This window comes from Lucilia cuprina, chromosome 4 (genome assembly GCF_022045245.1).
Source record: "Lucilia cuprina isolate Lc7/37 chromosome 4, ASM2204524v1, whole genome shotgun sequence".
Lineage (NCBI taxonomy): Eukaryota > Metazoa > Arthropoda > Insecta > Diptera > Calliphoridae > Lucilia > Lucilia cuprina.
The window spans coordinates 94701506-94724947 of NC_060952.1; the positions used below are offsets into that span (position 1 = coordinate 94701506).

At 25.9% G+C, this 23442-nt stretch overlaps 1 protein-coding gene and 1 long non-coding RNA gene across 3 annotated transcripts in view; one reads left to right on the forward strand and one right to left on the reverse strand.

The window, feature by feature from the left end:
- The window catches only part of LOC124419406, a 100146-nt gene extending 98193 nt beyond the window's left edge, over positions 1-1953 (forward strand). Inside the window, exons 3-4 of the long non-coding RNA XR_006940564.1 lie at positions 1370-1571; positions 1748-1953. This is a non-coding gene — a long non-coding RNA (uncharacterized LOC124419406). The remainder of the gene's footprint in view (positions 1-1369; positions 1572-1747) is intronic.
- LOC111676401 (putative protein TPRXL) overlaps positions 1-23442 on the reverse strand; it is a 179725-nt gene that overhangs the window by 12844 nt on the left and 143439 nt on the right. The window contains exon 2 of one of the 2 annotated variants that reach the window (XR_006940563.1): positions 22202-23348. The exons of the other annotated variant lie outside the window; for it this stretch is intronic. The gene's annotated coding sequence lies outside the window, so the exon portion shown is untranslated. The remainder of the gene's footprint in view (positions 1-22201; positions 23349-23442) is intronic. 2 annotated transcript variants of the gene reach the window in all.

The window sequence follows — 23442 nt, forward strand, 5'->3', positions numbered from 1 at the left end:
GAATATATATACTTTATAGGGTCGGAAAATTATATTATAGAAATTACAAACGGAATGACAAACTTATATATACCCTTCTCACGAAGGTGAAGGGTATAAAAAAAACAATTTTAACACAAAATTATTTGAGGAAAGTTTTAAAACATATGTATAAATATATAGAAATATATCAGGCTTGGAAAATGTATAAAATTTTTAGAAATAAAAAATATTTTTAAAAGTTATAAAAAATTACTTTTTTATAAAAAAAAAATTAAAAAATGCCAAAAAACTATTTTTTAAATATTAAAAAAACTGTATATGTTTGAAAAGCAAATCTTATAAGAATTTTAAAAACATAATTTTTATAGTGCTTAAGTGAAAATTTAGTCACAGACTTGTCTGTCTTTCTGTTGGTTATAAAAATATACAATTATTTTTTTATTTTTCAAACTTATTTTCAAAAATTTTGTTAAAAATCTAAATTTTAAAATATTTCAAAAAATTTTATATGGTTAGAAAGGAAATTTTATAAAAATTTAAAAAATATATAAATTCCGTAGTGTTAGAATTAAATCATGGACTTATTGGTTTTTTTGTTAGTAAGAAAATTTTTTATTTTTTTATTTTTTTTATTCTAGACAATTTTTTTTTATAAATTATTTAAAGAACTAAATTTGTTAATAATACAACATTATTTATATATTGTCGAATAGTTCCATTTCTTAGGTTTTTGAAAATCTATAATTTATTTAACACTTTATATAGATTTTTAACACAGTTTCTTCCGTCTTTCTGTTATTAATAATAATGTAACAAAAATGGTAGAAAAATTTGTTAAAAATCTAATTTTTAAACTTTTTCTAAACCATTTATACCGTTGAAAAGACAAGTTTCTTAGGATTCTAAAAACATATAGTGTTTATAATATTAAATGTATATTTAAACCAGACAACTGTCCGCCTTTCTGTTAATTTATTAAAATTTTTAAAAATTATTTTTAAATTTTAGACATTTTTAAAAAAATTTTGTAAAAGTCTAAATTTGTTAATTATTTTAATATTATTTATATTGTTATCAAGACAAACGTCTAAGGATTTGAAGAATATATAGCTTTTCACAATTAAATGTAGATTTAAGCCACAATTTTGTCTGTCCTTCCGTTAGTAAATCTAAAAATTCATTTAACATTTTTTTCATAAAAATCTAATTTTATTTAAATTTTAAATCTATTATAAATAAAGTATAATAATGTAATGTGTTACTTTATACATCCCTGGTAATCTAGTGAATATCGAGTTGGCACTCTCTCTGTAATCTAGTTTTGCTATTTTTTTTTGAAAATAGTTAATTTTATATAAAAAATTTTAAAAATATTTTTTCTTTGTAGCTTTATCAACTACCGAACTACTGGGTATTACAACAACTACAACTATAACAAATGACATGTCAAGCCCAGACAGACACTTGCCTGCACATGTTTATTTATACATAAGATTTGTTGTAACTTATGCTGGCAAAAGAAATTGTTTCATTCCCTTCTAAACATTATTACAATTTGAACAGAACTGCTATTGATAAAATTACAGTGGGTAAGAAAAGTATTAAGTTTAAAAAAAAAAAATAAATTAAAAAGAAATTTCACAATAATTTTTCTAAAAAAGCAGCATAAATTCAGTTTTAAAAATAAAATGCTCATTATTGGAGATTTTTCAAACTAAGACTTGTTTGTGTTTCACTGTATATAACCACATTTTCTTTATAAAAGTTAAATGGTGTCAACACTGGCTAAATGAAAAAGCTGCTGGCTAAAGCAGCAACTGCTGAAAACGTGGCGGATCTTAAAGAGCAACCAAAATAGTACAAGCAATAGCAGCTGTAGAAGTTTTTGAACAACTAAAGCTTTTTGAAAGTGTACGTATGTAAAACCCACCAAATATTAAATGAAACAACAACTACAACAATGTTGTTTGTTTTTTGGTAAGTACATATTTTTTCATTTTCATCTTTTCTTTAATTTTCATTCTTTTCTTTGTGTAACACTAATACTTTTTGAAAGTTTTTCATGTGAATTTTTTTTCTTCAGTTTTTTCTTTCGTTGGAAAAAGTCAACAGCAGACAAAGAACAACAATGAAAATAACACTAAACAAATGTATGAATGAATTGGAAAAAATGTTTTTGTTGTTTTTTTTTTTTTTTGGAAAACTTCATGTGTTTGTTTTTAGTTAAAAGTTGAAAAAACTCATTTGTAATAAAGTAAGCAAGAAAAATCGGGAATTTTATAGGACTGTGACCTTTTAATAATGAGAACTCATCACACGCATACTACAAATGTTGTCAAATTTATTATAAAGTTTTTAGGGGGGATTTCAAAAAATAATTTAAACAAATTTGTGCTTTTTGAAAAAAAGAAAAAACTTGCTTAAAAAGTTAAAAAAGATGTGTTATAGTGAAAGAAAGTTAAGTGAGACTTCATGCAAAGTTTGCTACTGATAAAAAAATGTTTATTTAAGCTTAAAGCTTATATTGCTTGAAGTTGAAAACATTTAAGATTAAGCTTAAAGCTTATTTAAGATTAATGTTGAAAGCTTATTAAGATTAAACTTTATATAAGCTTTAAGCTTAAGGTTTATTTAAGTAAAGAACTTATTTAACTGCACGTTAGTGCAGTTGTTTAAAGATTTTTAAGCTTAAAGCTATTTAATCTAAAAGGTAATTAAAACTAAGTTTATTAAAGTCTAAAGCTTTTTTCTATCTATCTATCTATCTATCTATCTATCTATCTATCTATCTATCTGTCTATCTATCTATCTATCTATCTATCTATCTATCTATCTATCTATCTATCTATCTATCCTATCTATCTACCTATCTATCTATCTATCTATCTATCTATCTATCTATCTATCTATCTATCTATCTATCTATCTATCTATCTATCTATCTATCTATCTATCTATCTATCTATCTATCTATCTATCTATCTATCTATCTATCTATCTATCTATCTATCTATCTGTCTATCTGTCTATCTGTCTATCTATCTATCTATCTATCTATCTATCTATCTATCTATCTATCTATCTATCTATCTATCTATCTATCTATCTATCTATCTATCTATCTATCTATCTATCTATCTATATATCTATCTATCTATCTATCTATCTATCTATCTATCTATCTATCTATCTATCTATCTATCTATCTATCTATCTATCTATCTATCGATCTATCGATCTATCGATCTATCGATCTATCGATCTATCGATCTATCGATCTATCTATCTATCTATCTATCTATCTATCTATCTATCTATCTATCTATCTATCTATCTATCTATCTATCTATCTATCTATCTATCTATCTATCTATCTATCTATCTATCTATCTATCTATCTATCTATCTATCTATCTATCTATCTATCTATCTATCTATCTATCTATCTATATATCTATCTATCTATCTATCTATCTATCTATCTATCTATCTATCTATCTATCTATCTATCTATCTATCTATCTATCTATCTATCTATCTTTTAGCTTTTTCTTGAAAACAAATTTTCAAGCTTAAAGCTTTTTAATTTTATGTCTCATACAATTTTAAGATCGACGCTGCATATTTGCCTTAAAGCTTTCACATCTCGACATTTCTTTACCAGAACTTAAAAAAATTTAACATTTTACTGATCATTAAAACAATTTAACATGTTTTACGTGAATAAAATCTTAAAACTTTGTTTTTTACAATAATATTACACTTATTTAGACCTACTTTATTTTCAAAAGAGCGAATAAAAAAGAAACTCAAATTAAGAATTATAACACAATTCCATAAATAACAAAATAAAAGCAAAAAAAAAAACAGAGAAATAAAAAAATAATACTTTATAGTTTTATTGCAAGTTTACTTAAACTGTTAATAAATTGTAAATCATTACAAGCACAACACGAAGAGGAGTTGTTTTGAAAAGAAACGGCAAAACTTTTGGCTGCTCATTAAAAATTGAAAGCATACTTTGAGGCTTAACAAACATTAACGACTACTACGACGGTTGGCTGTTGTGTAAAGTCTACTTAAAGGTTGTGTTTATGTTTTCAGTAACTTTTATTTAAGTTTAACATTAAGTTAGAAAAAAAAGAATATAAAACATAATATAAACATATAAAGTTGGAAAATATTTAATATAAAATACAAAAGACAGTAAAAGCTAAATAAACAAAACAACTAAAGATTAAATTTCTAACATAATTATAGAAAGCTGAGCTAAATTATTTAATTAGTTTAATTTCATATTTGTACAATAATTAACTATTAAAGGTAAAGGTTTAATGTAAAGCATAACCATTTATTAGTTATTTCACTGTAACAAGGGATTTCCCACAATATCAAGCAACAATTTATATCGTTAACAATTTTCTACACGTAAACATTAATTTACTATTTGCTAGAAATTGCATTTGCCTACTGCCATTCTTTATAGGGATTTTGCTAGACTTTAACTTGTCTAAACCCAACTCCTTCACAAACAAATTGACTATATAGTTAAAGAAATTGTAGGAGAGCAAATGGAAGAAAGAAAAGTTAAGGAAAACTTTTTTTCTCTTCTAATAAAATAAATCGATAATCATGTAAGTACTTTTTTTCTTTTCGATTTCTAAAAATGTAGTATTTTTCTTTCAACTAATCCCTTTACAACACCACCCACTTTATACGCCATTTACAACTAAAATAGAGCAAGATGATGAAGTTTTTTTTTGTTGTTTTGCAAAGATATTCCCGCCCTTAAAGAAATCTAAGAATTAAACTTTTGTTATAATAAAATTGTGGAATTCGTTACGCTGAAGAGTTGTTTTGTTCAAAAGTGGCTGGTGAAGTGTATAGATGAAAGGAATCGGAGCAAGCAGCAGGCTAATAATATGAAGAGAACTTGAGAAATGGCCCCTGCAAGATAAAAAATAATCATAAAAGAAATTTTAATTTGAATATAGGGAAAATTCACATAAACATCGGTAAAGCTCGACTATATAATAAACTACATAAACTACTTTTTTTATATCGTGTTAAATATTCAAAATATATGAATCAAAAAGCTTAAAAAGACAAAACTATATACAAAAGTGATGGGTGAAGAAAATAAGCCAAACCCGGTTTTGCGAATAATCGATTAAAATGTGTGAAAATAAAAAATGTTTCTTCTGAAACATTTATTTTATTTAAAACAACTTTTCTTAATAATTATTTTTGTTTGTCATGGGAATGTTGCCGAAAATATGTATCAGTGCGTAAGTGAAGGGTTTCATTAAATTACATAAATTCCGTCTTTTTCTAAGTTTTTATTTTTTTGTAAGAAAATAATTTATATTGTTTTTTTTTTGGAAAATTGGTTTCCCTGTTTTCTTTATTGCGTTTCACCTGTCTTTTTTAAACTTTTTCTTTTTCTTCATTCCACATTTTTTCTGTCTGCCTTCAGTTGCACAAACTCATTATAATTGGTAATTAAATTCATTATTTATGGTATTTCTGTTGAAAAACCAAAAAACAAACTTTAGTAAAAAAGGGGAAAATGTATTTTTAATTATAAAGAATATAAATTAAAACACCTTAAGGTAGGCAATGATTTTTATGAGAAATGTGTTAGAATTTTTATGGAGAGCATTTGTGATAGAAAGAAAGATAGATAGATAGATAGATAGATAGATAGATAGATAGATAGATAGATAGATAGATAGATAGATAGATAGATAGATAGATAGATAGATAGATAGATAGATAGATAGATAGATAGATAGACAGATAGATAGATAGATAGATAGATAGATAGATAGATAGATAGATAGATAGATAGATAGATAGATAGATAGATAGATAGATAGATAGATAGATAGATAGATAGATAGATAGATAGATAGTAGATAGATAGATAGATAGATAGATAGATAGATAGATAGATAGATAGATAGATAGATAGATAGATAGATAGATAGATAGATAAATAGATAGGTAGATAGATAGATAGATAGATAGATAGATAGATAGATAGATAGATAGATAGATAGATAGATAGATAGATAGATAGATAGATAGATAGATAGATAGATAGATAGATAGATAGATAGATAGATAGATAGATAGATAGATAGATAGATAGATAGATAGATAGATAGATAGATAGATAAATAGATAGATAGATAGATAGATAGATAGATAGATAGATAGATAGATAGATAGATAGATAGATAGATAGATAGATAGATAGATAGATAGATAGATAGATAGATAGATAGATAGATAGATAGATAGATAGATAGATAGATAGATAGATAGATAGATAGATAGATAGATAGATAGATAGATAGATAGATAGATAGATAGATAGATAGATAGATAGATAGATAGATAGATAGATAGATAGATAGATAGATTGATAGATAGATAGATAGATATATAGATATATCTATCTATCTATGTCTATAGATATATAGACATTTCTCATAAAAAGATAAATAGATAGATAGATAGATAGATAGATAGATAGATAGATAGATAGATAGATAGATAGATAGATAGACAGATAGATAGATAGATAGATAGATAGATAGATAGATAGATAGATAGATAGATAGATAGATAGATAGATAGATAGATAGATAGATAGATAGATAGATAGATAGATAGATAGATAGATAGATAGATAGATAGATAGATAGATAGATAGATAGAAAGAAAGAAAGATGACAAATTACTGCTTCTGTGTTTAGCAAAATGATTTTAGTTTTCATAACATTTTCTCAAAATTTATTAAACTTTTTTGTTAATGTTCTTTAATAAATCTAACGGCTGACTTTTATTTATATGTTGTTGACGGCTTATTAAAACTATTATTTACCAAACATGAAATAATTTATTTAAAAAAAAAGCCAAATAAAACTTTCCACCAATTCACAACAAGTGTTGCGCTAGAATGACTAAAAGTATTTTGCTTTTTCTAAAGAACAATTATTGAAAATTACATTATTTTTATTATTTCTGTTGTTCTTTGCTTTAATGTTCAATTCCACGAACATGAAATTTTTATGCTATAAGCCTACAAGTATGCTTTGCAAATAAATAATAAATCTAAAGAAGAAAGAAATCAAAAAAATATGTTTCCTTTTGGTAGAAATGAAACATTACCCAGCAACTAATCAAGTTTAGCTATTTAACGAGACAAGAGGAGGAGTAAGAGCACAATTTCCCTAAAAGCCATAACTATAAAAACTACAAGAAATCTATAAAAAAAAATCTAAAATTTGTTGTAAAACATTGAACTCAAGACCGTATATGAAATGTTTCATTTTTTATGGTCCCAAATAAAGTAGATCCAAAAAAAGATACTAATAGAAATAATGTAAAAGATTTGTGTGTCTGTATGTGTGTCTCTCAACAGATTGTCTTTTTTGATTTTGTGTATGTAAGAACAATGATTGTGATAGATTTTTATTAGCAACTGTCAAAAGAAAACTCGAGAGTATGAGTGTGTAAAGTAATCTTAATGAAATTTTATCAAACATTTTCCTTATCATAAAAATTCTAAGCGGTATACTAAAACAGAGATTTATATCCCTAGCAACACAAAAGTTATCTTTATTAGCAAAGAAACAAACAAAAAAAAAAAAATCCAAACAAAAAATCTATAAACGATAAAATGTCATTCAATATTTAGCACTTAAATTATTATTTGTACAACCCACAGTTTCTTAGACCACAACTTCTGCTCAAGTGTTGTCCGGGTTACTGCAGTGTCTTTTCGCCGCCATCTTTATATTTAACTAGAGCATAAATAAGTTTTGCTTTTATATTTCAAATAATAACTTTAAGAAAACAGTAATTGACAAATTTAATGGTTTGTATGTAAATATCATAAAATATTTATAGAGATTTTCAATGGTAAATCTTAGAATTTAGAAAAAATCTTTATTTTTCCTTTATTTATGGCAACAAAATCTGATTTCATATTTTTATTCTTACCTGGAAGTAAAGTTCAGTGTTTTATTAATAATTTCCAAGAAAACTTACCTAAAAATAGATGAAGAAAAACAATAGGAATTAGTTTAAAATTAAATTGTTATGAAATGTAATTTTTTGTTCACAGAAAAAGCTTGTCGAGTGAAAACACCTTTTTTGGTATAAAATAAGTTATCCTTTTAAGAGAAAAGGTGCTTTTAGCTTTTTTTTTATAAGAAAAGCTTTTAAAAATCGTTAGTGAGGAAGTATTTTTTGTAAAAGATCTGATAAGTAGAGAAAATTTTGCTGAAAGCTTAAAATGTTCTAATTAAGTTCATCTTCAGTTTTAGTTCAGATCTAGTTCAGTTCCAGTTCTCGTTCAGTTCTAGTTCAGTTCTAGTTCAGTTCTAGTTCAGTTCTAGTTCAGTTCTAGTTCAGTTCTAGTTCAGTTCTAGTTCAGTTCTAGTTCAGTTCTAGTTCAGTTCTAGTTCAGTTCTAGTTCAGTTCTAGTTCAGTTCTAGTTCAGTTCTAGTTTAGTTCCAGTTCAGTTCAGTTCTAGTTCAGTTCTAGTTTAGTTCAAGTTCAGTTCCAGTTCAGTTCTAGTTCAGTTCTAGTTCAGTTCTAGTTCAGTTCTTTGGACTCCAAAAACATTTGTTTCTCCAAAATATCCCCTTCCCGGGTTTGGTTTAATACATTTGTTCTAATACGTGTTTCTTTTATATTGACACTCACTATACATTAAGATTATCTGCATTTTTTTTTGTTTTCAGAGGGTGAAAACAAAAAAATATTAGACAAGATAATATCAACATTTTGCCATCATTATGGTGGCGTTTATGAGTATATGATAAAAAGAAAACATGGAAAAAAACGAAATCCAACTGAAAAAAAAACATAATGGAAAACAAAAGAAAATTAACAAAACAGAAAAAAAATGTAAGAAGTCTATAAAGCAGGCTGATAGCAGGGGGAAAAGGAGGAGTAGAGGGAGAAACGTGTGTTTGTAGAAATGAGTATGATTATCTTAATTTTGTTAAATACAAAAAAAAGACACACACACACACACAATTTGCCCACGTACTCATCAAATATGCAAAAGAAAACAAAAACATAAAAAATACACACACTTTTATATGAAAAGCTATCATAAAAATCTTTTATTTTTTTGAGCTACACATACTACATACATGTTTTAGTTTCTACATACATATGTCTATGTATTTGCCTTTATGTATGTGAGTTTAATAGGCCTATCAAAATGAGCATTTAAATAATAATAATACTCTTTTAGTATTAAAGGCCATATTAGGTCTTAATTAATACTTACTTTTCTATGCAAACACAGCATTCTTAAAAAAAAGTTTAGCCTACTTGTAGGCAAGTTTAATAATTATAATAAAATCTAATGTTATGGTGTAGTCAAGTCTATTTTTAAAACATAAATACTAGTTTAATTAGAAATTCTAAGCAAAGGTTTGCATACAAAACAATTCACATATTTGGCATTTTTCTTTTCATAAAGGATCTGTTTATTGCTTAGCTGCTTAACATAGAGAAGATAGAGAGAGATTAAGGTAATGAAATTTAATTGAAGTTGGAGTAACTGCAAGTAGAAGAATAACACTTTGGAGTGAACTAAAATTATTATTCAAATAAATAAGACAGTAAGAAACCGTGTTAAATCAATTTGATGTTTGAAAATCTTCACAATTTAGTTGTAGTTCAGTTCTAGTTCAGTTCTAGATCAGTTCTAGTTCAGTTCTAGTTCAGTTCTAGTTCAGTTCTAGTTCAGTTCTAGTTCAGTTCTAGTTCAGTTCTAGTTCAGTTCTAGTTCAGTTCTAGTTCAGTTCTAGTTCAGTTCTAGTTCAGTTCTAGTTCAGTTCTAGTTCAGTTCTAGTTCAGTTCTAGTTCAGTTCTAGTTCAGTTCTAGTTCAGTTCTAGTTCTGTTATAGTTCAGTTCTGGTTCAGTTCTAGTTCAGTTCTAGTCCAGTTCTAGTTCAGTTCTAGTTCAGTTCTAGTTCAGTTCTAGTTTAGTTCTAGTTTAGTTCTAGTTCATTATTTGTTTCGTTACCACTTTTGATGCATTTAAAATTCCCCTCATACATTGAAATTATCAAAAAATGTTTGCATACTTTTAGGAAATTAAACATCTAACAGCTAAAAATTTTCTTGTGTGCGTTTTAATGATTTATCTAAGAATTCAAGTGTCATACAACAAAAACAACAAAAAAATTATAAGCATGCCAGTGCGTGCGTATAATTGAAATACTTTATAAAGTAGCAATTATGTGAAGTATACTTTTAGGATAAATATTAATTTAAAAACTTAAAGCATAATTTACAGTATTCGACAGGAAATTACAAGGATAATTTATTTAATAAAAAAATTAAAAACAAAAGTATTTTAAATGAACTCTCTGACATTGTCAAATTAAAATTGAAATTTGATAAAATGTTTAAAGTATTTTTTAACAATAAAGATTATACAGTTAAAAGGGAATTAAATAAAATTCTTGGAAATATGTTGAAATTATTATGATACCATTTGACATATTAAAATTTAAATCGCATATTTTTAATGATTTTAAGCATGTGTGAGTCATTTAACAGAGAAACAAAAATTTACCTTAATATGAGCAAATATATTTTTGTATAATTTTTCAAGTGGCAATTATTACATACTTTAAGGATTAAGGGAAAAAAGTTATAAATTATATAATATGCTTAAGGGATTTGTAACAAAAATAAAAACGCACTTTTTGAAATTAACAACAAATATTAAAGCTGTATAATACTAAAGGTAAAAAAAATTGGTAATATGTAAAATGTATTTTTATACTTTTGACATTAGACTTTTCTTTTTGACAAAGCCGTTAAATAGATTTGAAATATTTTTTCATATAAAGTTTAGCAAAAGAAATTTTCATTTAAAACGTTTTAACATGAAAAAGCGTTTAATGAACAAATTTTCATATTTTTATTGCCTACAATTAGGAGTTTTTTTTTAATTTTATTTATTGCCCATTTTAAGGTGTTGTTTTTTAATTAAAGCAAAATCAATAAAAAAGTGTATAATTATATAATAAAAAAACTTTAGGAATTAATTAGCACTATCGCTAGTTATAAATTATGCGCAAATTATTAAAACCTTTGTGGAAAAATAAACTTAACTTTAGAGTAGTTTTTTGCATATTTATTGATTTTTCCCCCCGTCTACCTAATGCAAAAACTTGCTACCAAAAAAAAGTGAGAAAATTTTTTCAAATATAAATTTTCATTAACTTTATTAAAATGCCAATACAACTCTTTGGGTTTTAATTTATTTTCAATATTCGAGAGCAAAATGAAAAAAAAAACTGAAGAGATGTAAAAAGTTTTTTTTTTAGTTTTTAATATATATCTCCCTTAATATAAACGAGAAATATTTATATGTAAAAGTGTGAATGAGAGTGTTGATATGAAAGTGTGTGCGAGTTTTTTTTCATACGTATGTGTGAATGACATTTTAGTGCAAGGTTATTTTTATGCATGGTTTCATTTAATGCAATTTCAAAATGAAAATTTAGTTTACATTTTACCACTTTCCTTTCATTTAATTTTATTTCCCTTTCCTCTCATTATACCTTTTCAGCTCTTGTTTACGTTTTTTTTAGTTCGTTTTCGTTCATACATCTAAATGTATGTAAATGTCTACAAATTGTAAATTTATCCTGTTTTAAACTCACACACACACAGACACTTACACTAGTGTATAGTTTAAAAATTTCTATTACCAATGCAAAAAGGATATTTAATTGGAAATAGCAATTTGTCTGAATTAACATTGTACTTTAACTAGACTTTTGTATATTTACAATACACATAACATTGCTTTTACAACAAATTCATCATCATCATCAGTGTAGGTGGTGGTGGCATCATTAGCAATTACAATTATCTACCACCACAGTGTGATAATGCTATAATTGTTGTTGTGGTGTAATGAGTGTGTATTTTTGAAGTTCTAAAGGTGTAATATGGAAAAGTGTTGCAATATTTTTATGGAATTTAACAAAAGTGTATATAATTGAAAAAGTGCAAAGATTTTATGTGAGTTTTTGTGTCAAGTGGTCAGACTTTTAAAAATCGATAACATACAATTTTCAGCAATGTTAGTTCTATTGGCTAATCGTTTAGACATAATCAACAATAACGGTCTATCTAAGTTGGAGTGGATCAGATCTTTGTCATTTTTGCTAAAAATGTGTTTCTTTTTATAGCTTTGAAAGAATTTAAAAAGAAGTAAAAAAGATGTTAAAAAATTGGACTTTATATTTTGTATTGATCTATTTAGCCATGGATTCAATTCTAGATTTTAAGGGGGGTTTAGTTTATCCTCTTTTTTCCTTTTTCATTCTTTTTTTATGTTGTATGAATAATTTTGGATTTTCTTTTGGCGGGGGGAGGGGGGTTAATTTCCCTCCCCCCGTGCATTTGATCGATCTATTGATCTTTCTTCTGTCTGTCTGTCTATCTATCTATCTATCTATCTATCTATCTATCTATCTATCTATCTATCTATCTATCTATCTATCTATCTATCTATCTATCTATCTATCTATCTATCTATCTATCTATCTATCTATCTATCTATCTATCTATCTATCTATCTATCTATCTATCTATCTATCTATCTATCTATCTATCTATCTATCTATCTATCTATCTATCTATCTATCTATCTATCTATCTATCTATCTATCTATCTATCTATCTATCTATCTATCTATCTATCTATCTATCTATCTATCTATCTATCTATCTATCTATCTATCTATCTATCTATCTATCTATCTATCTATCTATCTATCTATCTATCTATCTATCTATCTATCTATCTATCTATCTATCTATCTATCTATCTATCTATCTATCTATCTATCTATCTATCTATCTATCTATCTATCTATCTATATATCTATCTATCTATCTATCTATCTATCTATCTATCTATCTATCTATCTATCTATCTATCTATCTATCTATCTATCTATCTATATATCTATATATCTATCTATCTATCTATCTATCTATCTATCTATCTATATCTATCTATCTATCTATCTATCTATCTATCTATCTATCTATCTATCTATCTATCTATCTATCTATCTATCTATCTATCTATCTATCTATCTATCTATCTATCTATCTATCTATCTATCTATCTACCTACCTATCTATCTATCTATCTATCTATCTATCTATCTATCTATCTATCTATCTATCTATCTATCTATCTATCTATATATCTATCTATCTATCTATCTATCTATCTATCTATCTATCTATCTATCTATCTATCTCTATCTATCTATCTATCTCTCTATCTATCTATCTATCTATCTATCTATCTATCTATCTATCTATCTATCTATCTATCTATCTATCTATCTATCTATCTATCTATCTATCTATCAATCTATCTATTTATCTACCTACCTATATATATCTATATACCTTTCTATATATCTATCCATCATCTACCTCTTTGTATCCTTATTGTCTCTTCAAAGCATTCAGTTAAAAATTGTACGTCATCGTACATCGGAGTCCTTTTAATCAGTATCGCTCTAAATGTATTTACCTGTATCTCTATAAAGATATTTTTCACCAATTGTGGTATCTCTTGTTGGAGTTGGTTTCTGTTTCATTTTTTTCATGGGGTATAAAATTTACGGCTAATTAGCTTTCATGTTACCGACGAACACATTTTGTGGTATTTTTCAGTAAATATGTGCGGATATTTGAATGTCAACTGTTTGGTTTGGTTTAACATTTCATATTGACAAATACTGGAAAATGTTTATATGTTCAGTTGAGAAAAAATATTTGCATACAAGTAAATATTACAAGTATATTAAAGCTTTGATATTAAAATAGACTGAGGGGTTTTAGTTAAAATTGAAATTTGTCAATTTAATAATTTAAATTGTTTTATTTTTAGGTAGAGAAATTTTAAGAGATTTAGCTATTAAAGTATAACTAAAGAATCTAAACAAATTTATATAATTGTCCCCTAAAAGTAGGCAAATATTCCAAAAATGTTTTCTTTGGTGGAAAACATGGTTCGTTTAATTACACTTTGCTTATATTATCCTCTAAATACTTAATTTTTGAACCTCATTAACGCCTTAAGCGTTATGATTATTTACAATTTTTATGTTGCCTAAAAGCAGGCTGCCACTTTTTGACAATAATATTTTAATGTCTCTTAAGCATATTATTTGCTAGAACTCTTGGCTTATTTGGTGAAAAAGTACAATTGTTTTTAATTTTAAAGTAGAAAATTATGCAAATTATATTTTCAACTTTTAACTTTTGTTTTTTAGTTTAAGGAAAACATTTATTTGTGCAAAATTAGCCGTTGCTCTTTTAATAGTTTAAATAGTGTGTTTTTTTTTTGTTATTCATGGCCTGTTATTACCAGGGGTATTGTTGAGGAAGGCAATTTTTGTAAATAACTAATTAAATATTAGTTTGTAGGTGAACGAGAGTGAGTGAAGGAAAGCAAAAGACAGTATAACAGAAGAGTTTATAATGTTGTTGTTTTTTTATAAGAAAAAAACCTTAATTTGTTTGTAATTGTTGAAATTGTTAAAACACTTATACAGGATATGCCACAGCAACAACATGCTACTGCTTAGCTGTAGCACAGCCACCAGCAATTAAAGTTAACTATACAGGCCGAACAGAAAAAAAGTTCAAGGATATTTTCTTGATTTTTCAAGAGTTTAGTTCGAAAGGAGAGGAAATGAGGAAAAATATACAATTTAAATTTCATTTAATACTTAAGCCTTTTGCAAAAGAGTGGATAATTTAGCATAATTTTGGGGTTTAAGTAAAATAAAATTGTGAATTTTTGAAGTGTGTATTTAGGCGTAAACATGAAAAAGTAATTGTTTTGTAATGTTATAAAATTGGACTTTAGTTTTTAAAAATATTAAAATAATTTTTTTGTTTTTTGTAGGAAATAGTTTAAAAACTAACAAGAATATAACATTTTGTTAAAATTGTAAAGTGTGTATTTTTAAAACTAAGGTCAACGTTAAAGTGTTTTTAATTTAAACGAATTTTTGAAATTTTATTAAGGAGTGAGATCGAAAAATTCTTAACACACGTTTTTCATTACATTTTTCAACCAAAGTATTATTTGATTTTTTTTTTGATCAAGTTACCTTTGAAAAACATGTCAGTTATTATGTGTAATGTCAATTATATTAATTTTTTTGTTAATCTGATTAAAATGAGTGACCAGAAAAAAGTGCGTACTGAAATTATTAAATATTTTCAACGAAACCCAACTTGGTCTTACAAAAAGTTGGCCAAGCATACAAAGGTCTGCCGTCAAACTGTTTCCAATGTTATTAAACAGTACCGGGAGAACTTGTCAGTTGATAGAAAACCTGGTTCAGGTAGAAGGAATGGTCCACATGATGTTTCTAAAGCCAAAAAAATAGAACGCATTTTCAAAAGAGCTCCCAACATATCTGGTAGGAAAGCAGCTCGGTTAGCTCAGTGCCCGGACTATTTGGTACGAAAAGTTAAAGCTAATGCAGGTTTAAAAACATACAAGGCTCAAAAAGTTCCTCACAGGAACGCTGCTAAAAATTTAGAGGCCAAAAACAGGGCACGGAAATTGAAGTCAAGTTTTATAAAAAAATATTCTTGCTGCATAATGGATGACGAAACGTATGTTCTGGCAGATTTTTCGCAACTTCCAGGTCAAAAGTTTTATGTTGCTGATGCTCGAGGGAATGTTGAAGAAAAGTTTAGGACCCAAAAGCAGACAAAATTTGCAAGAAAGTTCTTGGTATGGCAAGCAATATGCAGTTGCGGCAAAAGAAGCCAATCATTTGTTACAACGGGCTCTATAAATACCGAAATTTACATCAAGGAATGTTTACATAAAAGGCTGCTTCCATTCATAAGACTTCATAATGTGTCCACTTATTTTTGGCCTGACTTGGCATCCTGTCACTATGGTAAACAAGCCCTTGAGTGGTACAAGAACAATAATGGGATATTTGTACCAAGAGAGGCAAATCCTCCAAACTGCCCGGAGCTAAGGCCAGTGGAGAGATATTGAGCTCTTGTTAAAAGAGAATTGAAGAGTACAAAAAAGGTGTCCAAAAGTGTGGTAGATTTTAAACGGAGATGGACTACATGTCCGAGCAAAGTGACAGAAAGCACTATAAAAACGTTAATGGAAGGGTTTCCGAAAAGTGTTCAAAATTTCATCACTAGTGATTAAAACTATAAAAATATTTTTTTTTGTAAATTGTAATAATAATTTGAATCAAATAAAAAAAAAATAAAACTGTAAGTTTAGTGGTTTCTTTTTTATAAACATATATGTATGTTAAGAATTTTTCGATCTCACTCCTTATATTTGTTTAAAAAAATATAGATTTGTTTAGATTTTTTTAAAGATTTATTAAATTGTTTAAACATATAATTCTTACTTTTAAACTTCAATTACTATTGCATACTTTTGGGCTGTTTAAAATACGGAAGTCAGGTTTATATCTATATTATTTATAGTGTGATTTTGCAGATTCTCAATAAAAAAAACCTGATATTTATCTGCCACAAAATATTTTCGAATAAACTTGACAGTGAATATTTCAGAAAAACACAGCTTAAAACAGCTTAATGGTTTTCCCGAAGTTTATCAGGCCTGTCACAGAATTCCATCCCGATCGAAAGTGGAGTTATAACGTGTAAATATATATATATATATATAAAAACTTACAGAAATAAAAACTTTAAACTATTTTCAATTTCACATTGTAAATGTAAAATTATTTCATTCTGAAAAAGTTGTATTTTTTTTTTTTTTTTTAAAGAAGAAGAAAATTTGGAAAGATAATTCCACTTTCGATCGGAATGGAATTCTGTGAAAGGCTTGTATATCTTTGTTTTTATTATGACTTCATTTAGTTAATTTAAAACATTTTAGTAATTTGCACGGAACGACGGACACTTTCCAAGCATCAATTTTATAGTTATATACGTGAATAAAGTAGAAATTAAAAATTTAAGAATGCACAAACCTTATGATAAACTTATAAATTTTCAAAGTCTGAAACAATAAAATTTTGTAAAAAAAATATATTGCAGTTAAACTAAGAAGATCTTGGAAATATTATTTCAATTAAAGTAAAGAAGGACAGACATTGTTTAATCTTTAATTTTATTGTTATATACTTAATGAAAGTATGAAACAAAAATTTAAGAATGTAACAAATCCCGTGATAAACTTATATTTATCAAAAAGCTTTATAAACATTTTATTTTTTGCCAAAAATATAGAAACTTTAGCAAATCTTATTTCAATTAATGCAATGAAGGACAGACACTCATATAGAGTCACTTCTATGGATATATACTTGAAGAAAATTTTAAATAAAAAATTTAAGAAATAACAAAACCAACAATAAACTTATACATTTCCTACTGTAAATATTACAATTTTAAATTATTTATGAAATTTATGCATTTTTTCTCATTTAAGTGTTTACTTAATTTTTAAGTAAACATGCTTTTAAGAGAAACTAAAGCATATTTACAGGTGTTAAATAAAAATTTAAAACGAGTATGTGTATATATACTCTTGTGTTAATATATTTACAGTAATTAATATACACAAAGTGTTTATTGAAGAATACTTTAATAAATAAATAAAGTAAAGTTAAAGACAATTTTTTTCTTACTTAAAAGAAAGAAATTGTATTTAAATTTTTATTGGCCAAAATAATATGTCTGTGTGTGTTGGTGATTTTTTTAAATTCTGGTATTTATCAATGTTTTTCATATTTTATTGCATATTTTTAAGTACATTACTTTGTTTTTTTTTTCTCTAGAATTTTATGACTATTTTTTTGTGAAAGCTGTAAATAACTTATATATTTGCTTTAGCATACTTTTATGGTTTCTCTATAAATTTATAATATAATCCTCTTAAAATTTATGACTATTTAAAGAGAGTAAGGTGCGTAAACAAGAGAGTGCCAAAGGGTGTAATGTTTTGAGAAAAGTTTTGTGTTTGAAATTATTCGATTATTTGAATGCTTTCATTTAATTATCATTCACATTGATTTTTTGTAAAATTTGTTTTTATAGACTTTAATTTTGATTACGGAACACATAACCAACTTTAAGTTTTTAAATTTCCAAGCATACTTTTAGGCAAAATGTAAATAATTAATTTAAAGTATACTTTTAGGCGCTTGAAGAAAAGTTTTAAATTTAATTTACAATTCTATTAGTAAATCAAAATCCCTTCAAATCAAGCATAAAATTAATGTAAATAACCAGTCTAAGGGATGGTTAGACGGCTAAATGAAAAGACCAAGACAATGTAATTAAAACAAAAAACAAAATCGAACATTTCAAAGTGTTTACACAAAGCTCAACAAATCCAATTTATAAAACAATCAAAGTACAAAATCACCTAAAATAAATACAAGTTTTGCTTTAAACCAAACAAGCGACAAAAAAGTTGTGTCTTAAAAAAAAGAGAAGAAATTCAAATAAAAAGAAAAATATTTAGAGAGTATTTAACAAATATAAATAAAAGATAATTTTATTAGAAAACAAAACAACACAAGACACAACAAAATATTTCATGTTTTTTGTGTTGACAATTTAAAAAAAAATGTTGAAAGCAAAAAAAAAAAATCATGGTAAATGAGCAACAATTTGTTTAAAAAGAAAACAAAAATTAGAATTAGAATTATCAAAAGGAAAGAAATAAAGAAAAGCGTACTTAAATGAAAATTATATCAAAGGAAATATATTTTCTTTTCTTTTTTTTTTTGCAAGCAGACGTTATTGAAATAAAAACAAAGCAAGGAAATTATAATGTTTGAAACGGAAATTGTAAATGTTTGAAAAGGAAAGAAAAAAAAGCAAATCTAATGATGCTATTAAAGAATTTGTTTAATGCTCAAATAAATTGAGTAGATTTAAAAGAAATAACAAAAAAAACTATTTTTTTATATAAATATTAAAGAAAATTTAGGGAATATATTTAAAAGCCTAAAAGTATGCTACAAAATATGTTTATAAGTAAAAATATATTAAACCTTCGACTATTTAAAGCAAAAAATATTTTATCCCCTAAAAATATGCCACAAATATTTGTTCTTTTTAATAAACTTCAAAGTATCATGCTCCTGCTGGCAAACTATTATGCTCCTTAAAATATGCAAAAAATTAAAATCTTTAACTAAAAATTGTGGTTTAAAAGCATTAGCAAACATTTTTTAAAAAATATTTATTTAGCAACCTAAAAGTAGACCTTACAAATTATGTTTGGTATTTACTAATTTATTAAACACAAGACAACTACCTTAAATAACATTGTATAACTACTAACAACATAATTTTATTTTTTTATTAAATATATTTTTTTGAACTGCCTTCCTTTCGTCCCTCTAAATCATTGAACATTTTTACCAAGATTTATTTTACTGGTTATCCTTTTTAATTTGTAACCTTTTTTTTTGCTCTCTGTCCAAACTTCCTGTTAAACTCTGTTCTGTTTCCTTTTGTAGTCTCAAAAATTTACCTTTTTCTTTTGGCAAATGAATTCTTTAACCGATTTTAAATTTGCTAAATATTTACATTTTCAGTTAAAATGTTTTGTATTCTAATGATGGTGTTTCCATCATATTTGTTGGTAAAAAATGGGAAGTAGAAGGAACGAAGGACATTCTCTGGTATTTGTTAAGAAAATTTTGTTTTATTTATCTTGGATGGAGAGAAATGATGACGGTGACAGATGCTTTCATTAAATGTTACAAATGTTTTATAGGTATTTTTTGGTTTTATAGAGGTTTTGTGAACGCTTGGTACAGGACGAAAAAGGGGTTAAAAAGAAATAACTTGCAAATTAAGTTAAAATTTAAGGTAGACAACTTAATGAAAGAAAGATTTTTTTAAGGTTAAAGAAACATTTTTTTCTTCAATTTTTTGTTTAAATATTAAAGAATTTTTGAATAAGTTTAATAACCTAAAATTAGGCAACACAATTTGGTAATTTAAAAAAGCTAGTTGTATTAAATTACTTCCCAGGAAAAATATTAGAACTAGTTCTAAGGAGCGCACAACAGTCCTAATAGAAGCCTAGGTGTATTTCTTCGGATTTGATGTGTATACATCCTCCTTTCAAACTAACTAGCCCAAAAGTAGGCAACATCTTTATTTATTTATTTATTTAAAATTGCAATTTACATGTCTTGTGATTGCTAGTGACAAAAAATGTATCTTGGAGTTGTTTTAAGAAACGATTATTCGAAACCCGATTTAAATAATTTTTTTTTACCATAAATAAAAAAAGTTATATATTTAGCAAAAAAGTAGGCAACATTTTTATTTATTTATTTATTTAAAATTATAATTTAAATGCAAAAATTTTTATAACATGTGTTTGCTATTTGCGAAAAAATATGTTTGCAAAACGATTATTCGAAACATGGTTTTAAAACCGTTTCAACATTAAATGATTAATCGTTAATTTTTTTCAATTTTCTATAAAACAACTTATTAATCTTAATTTGACTTAAGTTCTTGACAAAGTAGACTAGAATTTTTAAAATAAAGGCATATTTGGAAAAGACGAACATAGGAGAAAATTCTATATATAACCTAAAAGTAGGCAACATTTTTATTTTTTTAATTAAAATTACATATAAATGCTAAAATTTGCATGTCATGTTCTATAAATCGACTTTCGAATAATCGAACAATCGACTTTTTGTCGAAAAAAGTCGAAAAAACTTCGAAAAAGGTATGAAAATAGTCCAAAAAGTCGAAAACTCGAAAATAGTAGAAAAAAGTAAAAATAGTCGAAAATTTAAAAAAAAAGTGTAAAAAAGTCAAAAACTCTAAAATATTCGGAAAACAAGTATGAAAATAGTCGAAAAAAATCGAAAACTCGAAAATAGTAGAAACAAGTGAAAAATAGTTGAAAACTTTAAAAAAGTGGGAAAAAGTTAAAAACTTTTAAAAATGTCGGAAAAAGTCAAAAAAGTCGGAAAAACTCGAAAATAGTAGAAAAAAGTCAAAAATAGTCGAAAATTTTAAAAAAGTGTGAAAAAAGTCAAAAACTCTAAAAACGTCGGAAAAAGTCGAAAAAAGTAAGAAAATTATCGAAAACTCGAATATAGTAGAAAAAAGTCAAAAATAGATTAAAATTTTTAAAAATTGGTAAAAAAGTCAAAAGCTTTAAAAACGTCGGAAAAAAAAAATCGAAAAAAGTCGGAAAAAGTCGAATTTTCTAAAATAGTAAAAAAAAGTCAAAAATTTTAAAAAAGTCAAAACTTTAAAAAATTCGGAAAAACTCGAAAAAGGTAGTCGAAATAGTCAAAAAGTCGACTATTTATAAAATACTAAAAGTCTAAAAGTTGACTTTGAACTAAATGCAAAAAGTCGAAAAGTAAACTTTTCGTTTCAACTATAGAATCCTAGTGTTTGCTAGTGACAAAAAAATATAACTTTAAATTGTTTTAAGAAATCATTACTCGATAACCGGTTTTTAAACTAGTTTAAAATTAGACGAATAATCGTTAATTTTTTTTTAATTTGCTTTAAAACAAACAATTTTAATTTGATTAATGTTCCTAATATAAACAAGTAGGAAAGTATAGTCGGGCATGGCCGACCATATGATACACCCTTCACCATGTGTATATTTTTAAAATATTTATTTGAAGTAATTATGGCATTAAAGCCCAAATCGGGAGGTACGGTTGTATGGGGGCTAGGTGAAATAATGGACCGATTTCAACCATTTTCAATAGGCTTCGTCCCTGTGTCGAAAAGTATGCTTGGTTCAAATTTCATCAAATTATCTTGAAAATTGCGGCCTGTACCTTGCCTACAAGGTTCACATGGACAACCAGCCAGCCGGATAGACGGACGGACGAAAATGTCTTAATCGACTCAAAAAATTATTCTGAATCGATCGGTATACTTTAAGGTGGGTATTGGACCAACATTTTTGTGTGTTACAAAAATACACAAAAATATAAAAAGGATTGCTTTTAAAATTTAAGATAAATATGGAAGGATGGACATTCTCGCTTACACTAAACTTCACTATTGAAGTATAATTTTCACATTATATTCATTGCTTTCAGCATAACAATTGTTCGTAATTAATATTTATACAACAATAACATACCTTCAATATCTCCCGGTGCAGCATTTACATACATCATTGTTTTAAGCCTAGATGTATGCAATACACCATTTATCAGCAGTATACAATACAGAAAATAACGTATTAATCCCATGATGATGAAAACGTAATGTTTTTATAGTTTTTTATACAAGAAAAAAGAAAAAAAAACTAGATGCTGTAGAGTTGTAAAAATTTCTGGGGGAACGCGTTGTGGTTGTTGTTGTTGTTGTTGCTGTTGTTATTATTTTCAATTTTATTGTTTATTGTTGACAATGAGAGTTAACCAAACATATGAATGTACAAATACATTTACACACAAAAAGTTAAATAAATGGCAAATATGTTTGTAAATGTTTTTTTTTTATTTTTTTGAAATTGTTCGCTTGGTTTTTAGCTGTATGGGGTCTGATAATATTATTTGATATTTAAGCCGTTGATAAGTGGTGGCTTAAACCAAATACCAAAACAACTGCGGGTTATATAAAACACAGCACGGCAACAAAATTACGATATTTATTTAATAAAATGTTTTTTTTTTCTTTTTTTCTGCTTTTTATTTTTGCATTTAAATGGCCTTAATGCTCGCTATAGGAATAACAAAAATATGCACTCAACACTTTCCTAGGTTTTTTGCCAATTATATTTCTGTCTATTTGTTCGTTTGCTTCGCTTGCCTTCAATATTTGAGTATTATTATTATTATTATGAGGCTGCCATAAACTATGCTATGAATTTTGCTTGTTTGTTTTGTTGGTCGTTTATTTTAAACACAGACAAATGCATTTAAACACAAACATACAGGTGGTTTTATTTAACAAATAATAGTTTATGTTATTTTATTTTTTTTTTCACAATTTTTATTTCAAATATCACTAGATTTGTTGTTTTTTAATGTTTTCATTTAAAAATCAGTTTATGTTGAAATGTATTTGCCTTCTTTTGCTTTATGTATATATATATTAATTAAATCAATTATTTGTTATATGTATGTGTTTGCATAAGAATTGTTTATGGTTTTAATTGTAATTACACCTTATTGTTATATTTCCGCCTAAAAGTATGTATTTTTATATTATATTATATTGTTTAATATATTTCGTTTAATTTAATTTTGTTGTTTATGTTTATGCTGCAAATGAAAATGACCCTGAAATTGTTAATACATGCTCAATATTGTAGTTGTTGGAGTTTTATTTAAATGTCAACATTTTTAATTAATTTTTTTGTTATTTTATCATTAC